This window comes from Coptis chinensis, chromosome 9, assembly GCF_015680905.1.
Source record: "Coptis chinensis isolate HL-2020 chromosome 9, ASM1568090v1, whole genome shotgun sequence".
NCBI classification, from domain to species: domain Eukaryota; kingdom Viridiplantae; phylum Streptophyta; class Magnoliopsida; order Ranunculales; family Ranunculaceae; genus Coptis; species Coptis chinensis.
The window spans coordinates 83,003,765-83,017,549 of NC_141464.1; the positions used below are offsets into that span (position 1 = coordinate 83,003,765).

Consider the following 13,785-nt stretch of genomic DNA (forward strand, 5'->3'; position numbering starts at 1 on the left):
GTGGAATGCTGTCAATGAAATCAAAATCTGACAAATTAAAATTTGTTGAATTGTTGTTGATGTTCAAAATCAACAAAATTTGTTGAATTGTTGTTGATGTTCTGAAAATCAACATCAGTAGTGATGCTTCTTTGCCTATTCACGGTTTCTTATCTGTGCATAGACTGAACTTTTCGAATATTTGAAATTCCGGCCGGTAGCCCGCGAATCATTTATAACCAACTCTCTTTGTGGGAGAAGATTGCATCTTAGCCTTGATTTACGAACCTGTTTATTCTTCTCCTTGGTCATATAGATTTCTTATAATAAAGATAAAAAAAAGGCAGAATTATAATTGTAAGGGACACTTAATATAGAGTAGTTAGATTGAACTAGGAGTGCAAGTGGATATCCAAATATTCGAATCCGATTCGAATTCGTATTCGAAAAATTGGATATTATCCGAAAATTTCGGATTCGGATTCGGATATTTTTTTTTATGTCCGAACTGGTTTCGGATACGGATTCGGATACTGCCATATCCGCATCCGATAATATCCGATCCGATTTAAAAAATTAATAGTTATTATATATAATTAATTTACTAATTTTTTATTATATAAAATATTATATAAAATTATAAACTAATAATATAAAACTATAATAACAAAATAATAATAATAAATGACAAATATATATATTTATACTAGTTTTTATAGTGGTAAAATGAATTATTTAAAACAAATAAAATTTTAATTAATTTTAATTTTCGGATTGGATATTATCCGATATCCGTTTCGGATATTCGAAATCGGATTCGGATAATTTTTTTAATATCCGTCGGATTCGGATATCGGTATAAATTTTCGGATTCGGATTCGGATACAGGTATATCCGCATCCGAACCTATCCGTTTGCACCCCTAGATTGAACACACACAAAAGAAGTAGTCAGATATATAGAGTAGTTAGATTGAACACACAAAACAAAAAAATTAATCATGCACTCACAAAAAAATCTAATATAAAAAAAAAGTATTCAGATATATAATTACATGCACACACAAAAAAATTATGAATTAAATCATGTAATTTAAAATTTTAACATTACGACTGTGATTGACATTTGATACCTGCTGTTGGGCCATGCATGGCAACCAACAGTCTCACTATCTTGTACTCTGACTTAGACACCAGTGCCTAAGACAATATACCTTCACGTATTATTTGATATATTATATTCAACTGTATAATATGAGTCCCCGAGTCCAATGAAAACCGAGACCCGCCTAATCCCTAGCTTGAAGAGCATGCATCGCAAGCCTTACCTTTGCAGCCTCCGAAGGGAAGTGGAGCTCAGCCAGTTCTCTCTCCATTTTATAAACCTTTTCATCCTATCAAACATTGGCTTCTGCTGTGTTCGGCAATTGATCTCAGTTATTATAAAATATGGCAAGTAGAATACCTCGTGGAATTGACTATCTCTAGGCATACTTGAGCTTTATGAATTAAGCAAAGTCATCATCATTATTCAATAATTTATAAGCACGTTTCATAAGCAATTAAGCCTTGATCTCTCTTAACTTTCTAATGATGACTTCATGTTCAGCCTAAGCTTGCACACTTTTCTCAACTTGGAAGTGTCCCTAGTCCATATAAAGTTTATCGTATATAAGTTTTGCTCCATTTATATTGCCCATGTGGGCATGTAGATGAGAATGCTGAGCAGATTTGGTAAGAGTCTTTATATCTGCCATGAAAAGACAACATAATTACGTACTTTTCAACTGGTAACAGCTGCATGATCCTTTCCAATCAAGTCACGCTGGCATTACTACATATTTGGAGAGGCAGCTTCCATTTATGAAGTTAGTTATCCATCCAGATTGGAAGCCTTGACCAACTCAATATCTTACTGCAACTGTAGGGCACAACACAAAACTAACGTTGTTTCTGTTTGCGTTAATTCCTGCAGAAATGCCATGTGCATTCCCTTGCAAAAGGACCAAGTGCTATCACAGCACAACGCAGGGTATCGGAAGCACAGGACACGGGCTTTACCTTCTTGGGTTGTAGGATCACTGGCGTAGGGACTGCCATGTTAGGAAGGTCCTTATTCTAGGGTGGTGTTTATTATGAGTTTCATGTCTAGTGCTGTACTTCCTCAAGGATGGGACGACTGGGGTGAGCTGAGCAATCATAGGTACGCCCAAACTAATCCCAGATTTCTACTTTGTGTAGGTAAAAGTTCCTACAGCGTTTAATGATTCATCCTCAGACTGCTAAACACAATGGAAGAAAGTTATTTAGGACTGAAACACAGTGAAGGTGATGCTAATTTTAAGATGCAGCGAGAGTTGGAGGATCTAACGAACGAACTAAAAGAGAAAGCAAATGAAGTGGACTATAGGGAAGACCTGTATCGGGATCTTATGGTTGTAGAGCGTAATAAAAACGATGAGCTGCAGGAAGCACACAAAGCATTGATTGATGTAAGAATTTATTTGGTATTTGCAAAGCAGTCTTGGACTTTTTTGGGGGGTTGTGGGTGTGGGGGACTGGGGGTTTCCAATTTAATTTCTTGCGAAATAAAGATGAACTAAAGTAACTTTTTAATGTTAAGGGTTTTGAACACTTCATGAGTCATAACCGCGCAACAATTGGGATTAAGCGAATGGGAGAGCTAGATGAGAAACCATTTCGAGATGTTTGTTTGCAGAAGCTGCCAAAGGGAGAATTGGATGTCAATTCTGTTCAGTTATGCTCCTTGTGGCAGGAGCAGATAAAAAACTCAGAGTGGCATCCGTTCAAAATTAGAAGTGCTGATGGAAATCTTCATGTATGCTTTTTCTCCTCAAGTATTTTCTTTTTCACTTTTCTTGCCCATCTCTGTTACGCCTTCCTCAGCTTCTTGATGAGATGAAGAGGAAGAAAGTAAGTTGCACAATGGTGACTTACAGTATAATAATTGATGGACTATGTCGTTGCGGGGATTTCTCACGAGCTAATGAAGTTCTAAAGGAAATGGTTGCAGGTGGTTTGAAGCCAAATGCTCAGATATACACAACTCTTATCCCAGGTCACTCTCGTGATGGTAAAGTGGAAGAGGCTAGAAAGGTTTTAGAGGGAATGAGTGATGAAGGGATTTCACCAGATGTTTATTGCTATAATTCTCTTGTATCTGGTCTCTGTAAAGCTGGAAAAATGGCAGAGGCAAGAACTAAGACAGGATTTACCCCAAATGCTTTTACGTATGGGGCTTTCATCCACGGGCATAGTAAGGCAGGGGAAATGCAAGATGCAGACAGGTATCTGACAGAGATTAGGTAATTATTCTAGGGTGGTGTTTATTATGAGTTTCATGTCTAGTGTTGTACTTCCTCAAGAATGGGATGACTGGGGTGAGCTGAGCAATCATAGGTACGCCCAAACTAATCCCAGATTTCTACTTTGTGTAGGTAAAAGTTCCTACAGCATTTAATGATTCATCCTCAGTGGTCGAAGGGTACGGTCGAGAGAACAGACCACCCAGCAAAAACAGTCAGGATCAAAGAGAAAGTTGAAAGAAAAATATAGAAACCTTATTCAAGAACATGACACAATCATAGTTTCACATGATTTCACATATAAACAAAGTGCAACATATTTAGTTACTCATAGTTTCATGTTCAATCATCCAAAAAAACATCTCCTTATATTCAAATATTTGTGTTTGTGTTCGTTATATATTGATATTCATCATTTTCAACCAAAACTAAACTTATTTGCCGCTAATACAGTTATAATACCTATTGCTACTCGAGAGTTGAGGAGGCTTTCGATAGACCCGGCTATCATATAGTGCAGATATATGCTAATATGGTTTGAGTGGTTTCGGTCCATGGGCTAGGTCGGACACAGCTTTTCTAGAGAACTCGTAATTATATTACTTTCTTAGGACCCACCATATTATATGGCAGTCAAAATGTCAACTTATGTAACTTAGGCTAAGTCCAATGGTGCGGCAAAACACCAAATATCACGGACATTTTGATCCAATGGTGCGTCAAAACGCTAACCCACCAACGCTATCGGTATAAGTTTACTTATATATAGCGCCAGTTTTAACGAGATAGCGTCAAGTCTACACGCCACTCAAAGTGGCGGGTAAAAGAAATCTAAACCACATGCCTTTGAGAATGGCAGCTGGAGAGTCCAAAAAAAAAAATCTTTTTTAATTTTTTTTCCCCACACGCCTGTGGGAATGGCGGTTGGAGAGTCCCAAAAAAAAAAAAGAATGGCGGTTGGAGAGTCCCAAAAAAAAAAAAAAAATCCTACCCGCCATAGGCACTGGCGGTTGAGAGTCCTAAAAAAAAACTTTTTTTTTTCCCCACACGCCTTTGGGAATGGCGGTTGGAGAGTCCCAAAAAAAAAAAAAAAAATCCTACCCACCATAGGCATTGGCGGTTGAGAGTCCTAAAAAAAATTTTTTTTTTTTCCACACGCCTCTTGGGAATGGCGGTTGGAGAGTCCCAAAAAAAAAACCATTGGGTTGGGAAACGCTAAGCCGCTAACTGTATACACTATGCTATTGTGGTTTGGCGCGATGGCGCACCAAACCATTGGACTTAGGCTAAGTCCAATGGTGTGGCAAAACACCAAATATTACGGACATTTTGATCCAATGGTGCGTCAAAACGCTAACCCACCAACGCTATCGGTATAGGTTTACTTATATATAGCGCCAGTTTTAACGAGATAGCGTCAAGTCTACCCGCCACTCAAAGTGGCGGGTAAAAGAAATCTAAACCACACGCTTTTGAGAATGGCGGCTGGAGAGTCCAAAAAAATATTTTTTTAATTTTTTTTCCCCACACGCCTGTGGGGGAATGGCGGTTGGAGAGTCCCAAAAAAAAAAAATCCTACCCGCCATAGGCACTGGCGGTTGAGAGTCTTAAAAATTTTTTTTCCCCACATGCCTTTGGGAATGGGGTTGGAGAGTCCCAAAAAAAAAAAATCCTACCCGCATAGGCATTGGCGGTTGAGAGTCCTAAATTTTTTTTTTTCCACACGCCTCTGGGAATGGCGGTTGGAGAGTCCCAAAAAAAAAAATAACCATTGGATTGGGAAACGCGCTAATTGTATACACTATGCTATTGTGGTTTGGCGGGATGGCGCACCAAACCATTGGACTTAGCCTTAGCATTAAACAATTTAAAGACTGCAACCGGCTTTCTCTTGTAACAAAGTTGGGAAAGGTCGAAAAGACGGATTAAGAAGAGCTTCCTTTCCACAAAATTAAGCAGCTCTCAAACTTACTGTTAGATTAAAGGTTTTAAATTACCAACATTATTTGAATTGGAGATTGTACTGGAATAGATACAAAGTTTAATAATCAATATTTAGTTGCCATTTTTTCATTTTCAATAAGGCCAAAAGTTCATTAAATTTAGTTGAAATAAGATAGGGAATAAAGAGTAGAATCAAATAATCGATTATCACAAGCAATGTGAGCTACGTGAGAAGAAGAGGAAATTAATGAAGCAGAGAAGAGGACTACAAGAGTGATTGAGGATTTTAGTGTTTTAGTGAAACTTACGTGGACATGTCATACAATGTCTAAAATTGTGATATGAAAATTAGACGATACCAGGCACATTGACAAGTGACACAATTTGCATTGCACGAGTGCATGACCTCTTCACCCCCCACCCACACACCCCAAAAAAAAAAAAAAAAAAAAAAAAAAAAGCAAACAAATTAAATGCATGACCTGGTTACCTAAAAAAAAGTGCTCTAAGTCTCTAAACGACCTCTAAGAAAAGCAAATTATTCCCGCTATTTATCAAATAAAATAAAAAAAATTATTACCACACTGCAGTTGTTAAAAGTTTGGTAAAACTAGAGTCATTACTCATAATCAAGACACTGATAAGTGATAAACTGAGATAACCCTTCTATTTTACCGTTTCACACAATTACACTTTTACATGCTTTCCAAGGTTTGGAGTTGTGTGATTTACTCAGCTACTCCGATTATGTTAAATACACTGGCAAATAGAACCATTTGAAAGCAGGCGAAACCTTCTAAAGTTCTAATGCTTCTAATATTGGGTATGAACTGTTCTACGCAAGCAGGGTGGGTAATCTGGCGCATCTCTGCTACAAGTCCTCCTCACACCACCAACTTAACATAATAATGAGCACGTAAATATTATAGATTTTACTTGTGTTTGAGTTCAATTGTATTTGGATTTTGGGGTTTGGACCTAGTCCTCCTCACATCAACTTAACATATTTGACAATATGAATTCGTTACATACGTGATGTGATCAAATGCACCTCATATATGTACAATTTGATTTTTATTATTACGGTGCTTGCCCAATCCGTTAATAATCCTGTTAGTTTTGGACTGAGGGTGGGTTAATTAATTAAGGGCGGGCGGCGGGTGCGGGCCACAAGTCAGTGAACCTTGTCCTTGTGTGTCCAAATTTCGATTTTGCAATGTGAATTTGGAGTCGTTAATTAGCTAGCTAGCTTATTTGTGATGTGTGGCACAATTCAAATGAAAAGGGCGGACCTATGAAATTTCAACACATGCAGCACTACAAAACTAATAACATGGCCCTTAGAAGTAAGGCGGAATTCGGCTCGTTTAGTTCCAATAACATATTTGTAGTGTAAAATAACCGAGCCACTCAGACTCGCTTCGAAGCTTGCTTATTTAACTATATAAGTTGAGCTCAAGCTCAATTTAAAACTCGTGTAATTAACGAGCTAAACATGAGCATGGTAAAGCTTGACTCATTTAGCTCGAATTCCACCTTAATCCACAGGGACTTCTAACTTGGAAGTCATGTGGTCTTTGAAATAGTAGGCTAGTGTTATCCATAATTTGAGTTTTGGAATTCCGAATTGTTGAAAACCCATAATTCCGCTGAAATTCTCTTGAAATACCGATTATTCGGATCAGATTTTGAAATTAGTACTTTTCAACCCTATATTGACAATTCGATTCCGTTTCAGTATCGGGTGGAATTCCAAAATTCCATTCAAAATTGGCATTACTTTTTTTTTATAGAAAATATTGGCGTTACACTGTTACCTCATATATGGCCAATTGATTGCTCTAGTTAATTTATCAAAACAGTAATAATTGATGTTCTATATCAAACCAAATATACAAAATATAATCACATAGTAGTTTCTAAAGTGGACTTAATATTGGATCACAACAGAGATCATGCCAATGTGTTTTAACAAGCTAAACCCGACTTTTTCTCCCAATTGCGTATGAGAATTGTAAGGCTTTCGTGAAGATGGTGCGACAAAACACTTGGTGTATTTGGGGTGAACAACCTGATGTCCTGTTTGGTGATCCAATTAAAGCGTAAAACTTGGGATAAGAATTGCTATTTGCATAAGTTTACCTATATTCATCTCTTTATATTTATAGATGTTATAGATGTTTATAGATGTAGTTCCAGGTGTAGATGTTTATAGATGTTTATAGATGTTATATATTTATATTTATAATGTTTCGTGTTTGCGTATCGAAGTAGATCTACATTATGTGCTATCTTGATGATTCGCGGCTCCCGATATTATATTTTTTTGTCTCTTTAATTGGTGGGAATGGCGGTTGTGCTTAAAAAAAAAATCATATATATGGCTGTAATCGGCGGTTGAAAAAACTATTGGCTTGGGAAATGCTACCCCGCTAACTCTATACACTAAGCTATTGTGGTTCTCGTTGTGGACATGTGTTCCTAGTGATATGAATGTACATTGTGTGTGACTACACGTGATCATCCGATTTAGTATTAGCAAAAAGGCAAATCATTTAGAGCTGTGATATCTTACATACAAAATCACAATTTAAAAGTTATCAACTTATCAATGAACTAATCACATTGTTTCAAATTAAGTTTAGTTTGTTGCTAGGAAAGACTAAAGAGAGCCAATATTGAGAGGGCTTGAAAGATGTTATTTCATAGTTTTTGGCTTGAAAGCGACATGAGTCCACTTTAAACTCTGATGTTTGGATTATCTGCTCACCAAAACTCTGTTCCAAGAAAAAACTTTGGTCCCACCTGAGGCGGTTAGAGACCATCTAATTAAACAAACACCATCACTGTTCCTCGTGGCAAAATCAATGACTTATTTACTCTCACTTCTCACTTCACTTTGCACAAAGTCACAAGTACATACAGACACAACAACATTAACTCTTTTCTCATGCATCTAAGTCTCCCTCCCTCCCAGACACAACAACGTTAACTCTTTTCTCATGAATCTAGTCTCTCTCTCCCTCCCTCCCTCCCTCATTTGCTTCTTGAGCAATGTTTATACCTAGGTCACCTCGAGCTCATCCATCCACGTCCTACCTCTCAGAGGTGGTAGACGAAGTAGTAGTTCCACCGTCACTATCTTCAATATCACCTTTTATTCGAGTTGCCCAAGAGCTTGACCTTGAAGAACCGCGTGTTGCCTATCTCTGTAAGTTTTTTTTTTCTTCTTCAAAGTTTTATTTCTACATCTAAAATAGTAGTACTACATACTACTATAGGTCTATAGTACTAGCTACTTTCATATATATATATATGATGTTTTTTCTTATATATGATGTTTTTTGTGAAACACACGAAAACAATTTAATGCATTGGAGAATGCCCAACTTGATCATGATTAAACTCTTTAACAATCTTACTCCACTCAAACAATTAAAAAATAATTAAAAACAATTACAAATACTAAACCAAACAATTAAAAAAAACAAAAAAACACTAAACCAACTCACAATTAAAAAACCCAAACTTTTATCTATATCTAAAAAAATGAATAAAGTTCTTCTGTCAAATAACAAAATTACTCACAATCCCCAAGAACCCAACTCCTTATTAAACTCTTTGACAATACTTACCCCTCTCGTTACAAACAATAAAAAAAAACAAATAACATTAAACCAACTCACAATTAAAAAAACCCAAATTGTTATCTATATTTAAAAAAACAAATAAAACTCATCTGCCAAATAACAAAATCACTCACAATTCCCGAGAACCCAACTCCTTATTAAACTCTTTGGCAATACGTACCCCACTCTCACTCGTTACAAATAATTAAAAAAAAAACAAAAAACATTAAACCAACTCACAATTAAAAAAATCCAAACTTTTATCCATATCTAAAAAAATAAATAAAACTCTTATGCCAAATAAGAAAATCACTCACAATCCCTGAGAACCCAACTCCTTATTAAACTCTTTGGCAATACTTACCCCACTCATTACAAACAATTAAAAAAAACAAAAAACACTAAACCAACTCATAATTAAAAAATCTAAACTTTTATCTATATCTAAAAAAACAAATAAAATTTCTCTACCAAATAACAAAATCACTCACAATTTCCGAGAACCCAACTCCTTATTAAACTCTTTGGCAATACTTACCTCACTCGTTACAAACAATTAAAAAAAACAAAAAACATTAAACCAACTCACAATTAAAAAACCCAAACTTTTATCTATATCTAAAAAAACAAATAAAACTCTTCTGTCAAATAACAAAATCACTTCACTCGCTCTTGGATTATATTGAATAACACAAGTTTAAAAAAAAAAAAAAATGATAACATTAACATATAGGACCACATTTTATTGTCTTGCTTTAGGCCACCAAAATGTTAGGGCTGACACTGTACCTCTCAGAGGTGGTCGATGATGTAGTGGTTTCACCATCACTATCAACTTCAATATCACCCTTTATTCGGGTTGAAGAGCGTGAAACGACCACGTATTGCCTATCTTTGTAAGTTTTTTTTTTCTTCTTCAAAGTTTTATTTCTACATCTAATATATGTGTACTACATACTACTATATATGATGTTTTTTGTGATTTTTCATTTTAAAACAGGTAGGTTATATGCATTGGAGAAGGCGGACAAACTTGATCCTAATTGTTCTACTAGTGGAGTTAGACAATTCAAAACTTGTCTACAATTATGTATGGAGAAGGTGAGTTATTTTGAGGACTAGAAGTGTTCTTTTCGTTTATGTCGTTAATGGGCCTGTATATGGGTTTTGGCATATTCGGCCTTAATGGATGTCTTGTTCATTGTTTTGAGTTCATCAACAGTGAAAAAAGGAAAAATAAAATAAAAAATGGAATGTAGTTTTCTCACTTCCAAAATGTTATAATTTTTGTCCAAAATACTCTTTTTTGGAAATATTAAAGCATAGAAATGGTGGGTGGAAAAGATAATAGTATTTTGGTCATAAATCATTCTTTGGAAGTGTGAAAAAGTGGCGTGGGAAATTGTAATCCAAAAAAAAAAAACAGTGAAAGTACGTTAGTTATTGCATTGTATAATTAATTTTAATATATAAAATCATAGTCCCACAAAATTTTTCTCCAATCAAAATCACTCAACGAATTCAGGTATGAACCATATTCGAACTTTTAAGGCTTCAATATTATATACTGTTTTATGGTGGCGTTGTGTATTATTATTATTATTACTAGTAAACGGGCACGTGCGTTGCAGGTGTTAGGAAAGAAAAATTGGGAAAAGAATGAACGCATGTAAATTAGAATAGTAAATTAAAAAATTCAATAAGAAAAAAAAACACTTCAATACGCTAGTTGTATTCTTAATTTGATTCGAATTATGATGCTCTACCATTAGCTCTTTTTTTTTTTTTTTTTTTTTTTTTTTTTTTTTTAAAAAATAAGTAGGTAGCTTGGACAGAGAAAGAATTTGTAGCTAGTTTAAAAAAACAAATTTTATTTATTTATTTATTTAGAAATGATCACATTTGGAAACAATTAGAAAAAATGCATTGGACACTGTTAATATTTGGAGTGAATTAAATGTATAAATAATAGCTTTCCGGAAGATGGTTATGCACCAAGATTACAATTTAAAAGCTTTCAATATAATGTGGATCTTATTTCATGTGTATGGAGATTGAATGATTTAAATGTTGGAGTGTTAATTTTTTCAAACCATTTGTATGGAGGCAACAAAAGGAAGAAAATATGGATGCTAGCTAGTTGCATCGCTGAATTCTTACATTGGTTATTGATCCCCATTCTGAAAATATTATTAGCACCCAACGCCACATGCAGAACTTTGGCAGGTTTCGGGGGACTTAATTAACATAATACAATGGAATGTTGGTTCTTTGAGAGTCAAATTAAGTGTAATGATTGAGTAGTTAGGATCAGAGCAGGTGCAGAGTGTACGGTGAAGGAGTGCAGAGCCATTATAAGCATGATTCATTGTGCATAAGCACTATGCTATGCCTAGATGATTATAGAATCATTTTGTCAAGCGGCAACAATTTGATTATAGAAACATCCTTAATACAGACGGGTGTACTGGGAAAAATGGTAGTGTTTTTCGTAAAGAAAAAAAATTGTTGGACTGGTATTAAAAACTCCAATATTGCTTCCAATAGACAGAACTTCTATATGTCAGAGGTGCCATGTTGAATAAAAACCTCATCTACAAATGTCTTAAAACGAAGTTTTCTTCCATACGTTGGTTTCCTATCATTTAGTACTCTGGAGTCAAAATAAAGAGTCTCCATGTTCAACAAAATTTTCACTATAGATATAACTTGACCATCGTTTGATTCCATGACCAAAGAAAATTTAAGGCAACAGAAAACAGTAGTATAAAACGTAAGTTTATTTATAGTAGTGCAAAAAATAAACAAACTATATCACACTGACACATGCAAGAAGGAAATAATGAGACTGGAACTAAGCGTATTGGCAAATCTTTTTTTTATGCACTCTTTATTCCCTAGGACCGCACAACAAAGAAGTAAACAATTGATATTTTCAAATGTTTATGTTTCATATTATGATTTTCGATATACCTATTGTAACGCCTGTATTTAAAATACGTATTTATTTATTAATTATTTAATTTAATTAATTATTTAAAAATCTGTTAGATTGGATTCGAGATACGTAGGCCTGGTTTGGGCCCGAGTTTGTGTTGGGCTTGGGTTTCAGACCCAAGTATATAATCACATTGTTCTAGAGAATAGGGTTTTGAAGATGGGGATGGTTATATGAACTCCATTTAAAATGACTCCAAAGTTACTCCACTCATAATAGTGGACTTACAAGATGAATTGAGATCTAATTTTTGTGAGGATATACATCACATGATGGAGAACACTCCCACAAAAATCAGCTCAATCAATCGCTTTAACATTGTCAAAAGTTGTACCAAAATTAAAATAATATGGGCCGTTGGATAACTTCATAACATTATAAACGATTTTTGACGAGATTGTACATCTTCAAATGAATTGATTTTTTGTGAGGATGATCTATATTGTGTGGAGAACATCTACACAAAAAATTAGCTTCTAATTCAATATATTTAGTGGTGGAGTTTTTTCGGAGTCATTTTAAATGGAGTTCATATAACCATCCCCTTTGAAGATAATAAAATAATGAAAATGGAGGTAGAGCTAGAAACTTGATTGCTCGAGCGTTGGAGCGCGACGGCTCGGACTAGGAGGGATTCGTCGGGTTTTAATACAGGTGAGTAGATTAGTTTTCTATCTCACAAAATATGTTAATTATTCTGGTATTAATATTCGTCCTGTCATTGGTAAAACTATCGTTATTAAAACTGATTAAAATCTGTTGAAACTCCGAAAATTGAGATTGAACTGTCGAAGGTTGATTTGGGCCTGTTAATGGAGCACGAGCCCTCGCGCCCAAACAAAACAATGGTCCTGTATATAAACAATGGTCCTGTATATGATTTGTAACTGTTTGTATTTTATTTTTTTCGGTTATACACTTGTGGTGTTGATTGTATTAAACTGTTGAGGCTTAGTGGGTTGGTTTTTATTTTGTATTGGGTGGTTGATGTCGGGTATGGAAGATTGGTCGGGTGCTGTCGAAGCTTCGACAGACATTAATAGCGTCGACTGCCATTTTGATTGTTTTTAAATTTGTCGGCTTGAATGGGTTGAAGTGGGGTAGTGTAGGGTGTATGAGGCTGTCGAATGGGTGCCGGAAAAGGCTGTTGAAAGCTCCAAGAAGCCATTAATGGCAGCATGAAGATTCCAGATCCAGTTTTGGTTGAGGATTTTAAATTTAAGACTTGAGTTTTTGGCTTTTAGTAAAGTTGTAGGGTTTGTGTTTGGGAGTGATTTCAGTTGGTTGAAATGGGAGATGGTGGTGGCCGAAAATTTGGGCAGCTGGTGGTGGCTGTTGGAGAAGATGACCGAATTGGGCTTTGGGCGTTGGGCCAAAGCCTTTTGGTTTTGTTTTGGGCCGGTTTAGATTAAGTTGGTTGGGCCAATATAATAACTAACTAGTTTTCTTGGGCCAGTTTCATTAGTGTGTTGAGCCATTTTCAGTTTAGTCTTTGGGCCCAAGATTAGTTTAGTTTGTTATGGGGCCAGATTCATTTTAGTGGTTTGTGGCCGAACCAATTAAGGTTTTGGGCTAGTTTAAGTTTCATTTTCTGTTAGCTTGGGCCGAACCCATTTAGCTTTCTTTGGACCAATTTCAAGTTTATTTTGGGGCGGTCCGTATAACTTAAAATATATCTAGTTGGGTCTTTAAATGTTTAGACTTTCGGGTTCTAAGGTTTGGGCTTGGCCAGTTGGGTCCGAACCATTACCTTAGTCACGAGCCCATGAGCCATTGACCTTTGCCCTTAGTCATGAACCATACTATGACCACAACCTGAACATGGAAACGACAGCTTTTGACTTTGACAATGACGCAGGTGACTTTGACTTTGAACTTTGACCATTGACCTTTGATCATTGGATCGCGGA

At 35.6% G+C, this 13,785-nt stretch overlaps 1 long non-coding RNA gene across 1 annotated transcript; it reads left to right on the forward strand.

The window, feature by feature from the left end:
• The first annotated feature begins 1,870 nt into the window (after positions 1-1,870).
• Positions 1,871-3,700, forward strand: LOC147478812 (uncharacterized). Its single transcript, XR_015209134.1, has 3 exons — positions 1,871-2,470; positions 2,602-3,304; positions 3,437-3,700. It is a non-coding gene; the product is annotated as an uncharacterized LOC147478812 (long non-coding RNA).
• The last annotated feature ends 10,085 nt before the right edge of the window (positions 3,701-13,785 follow it).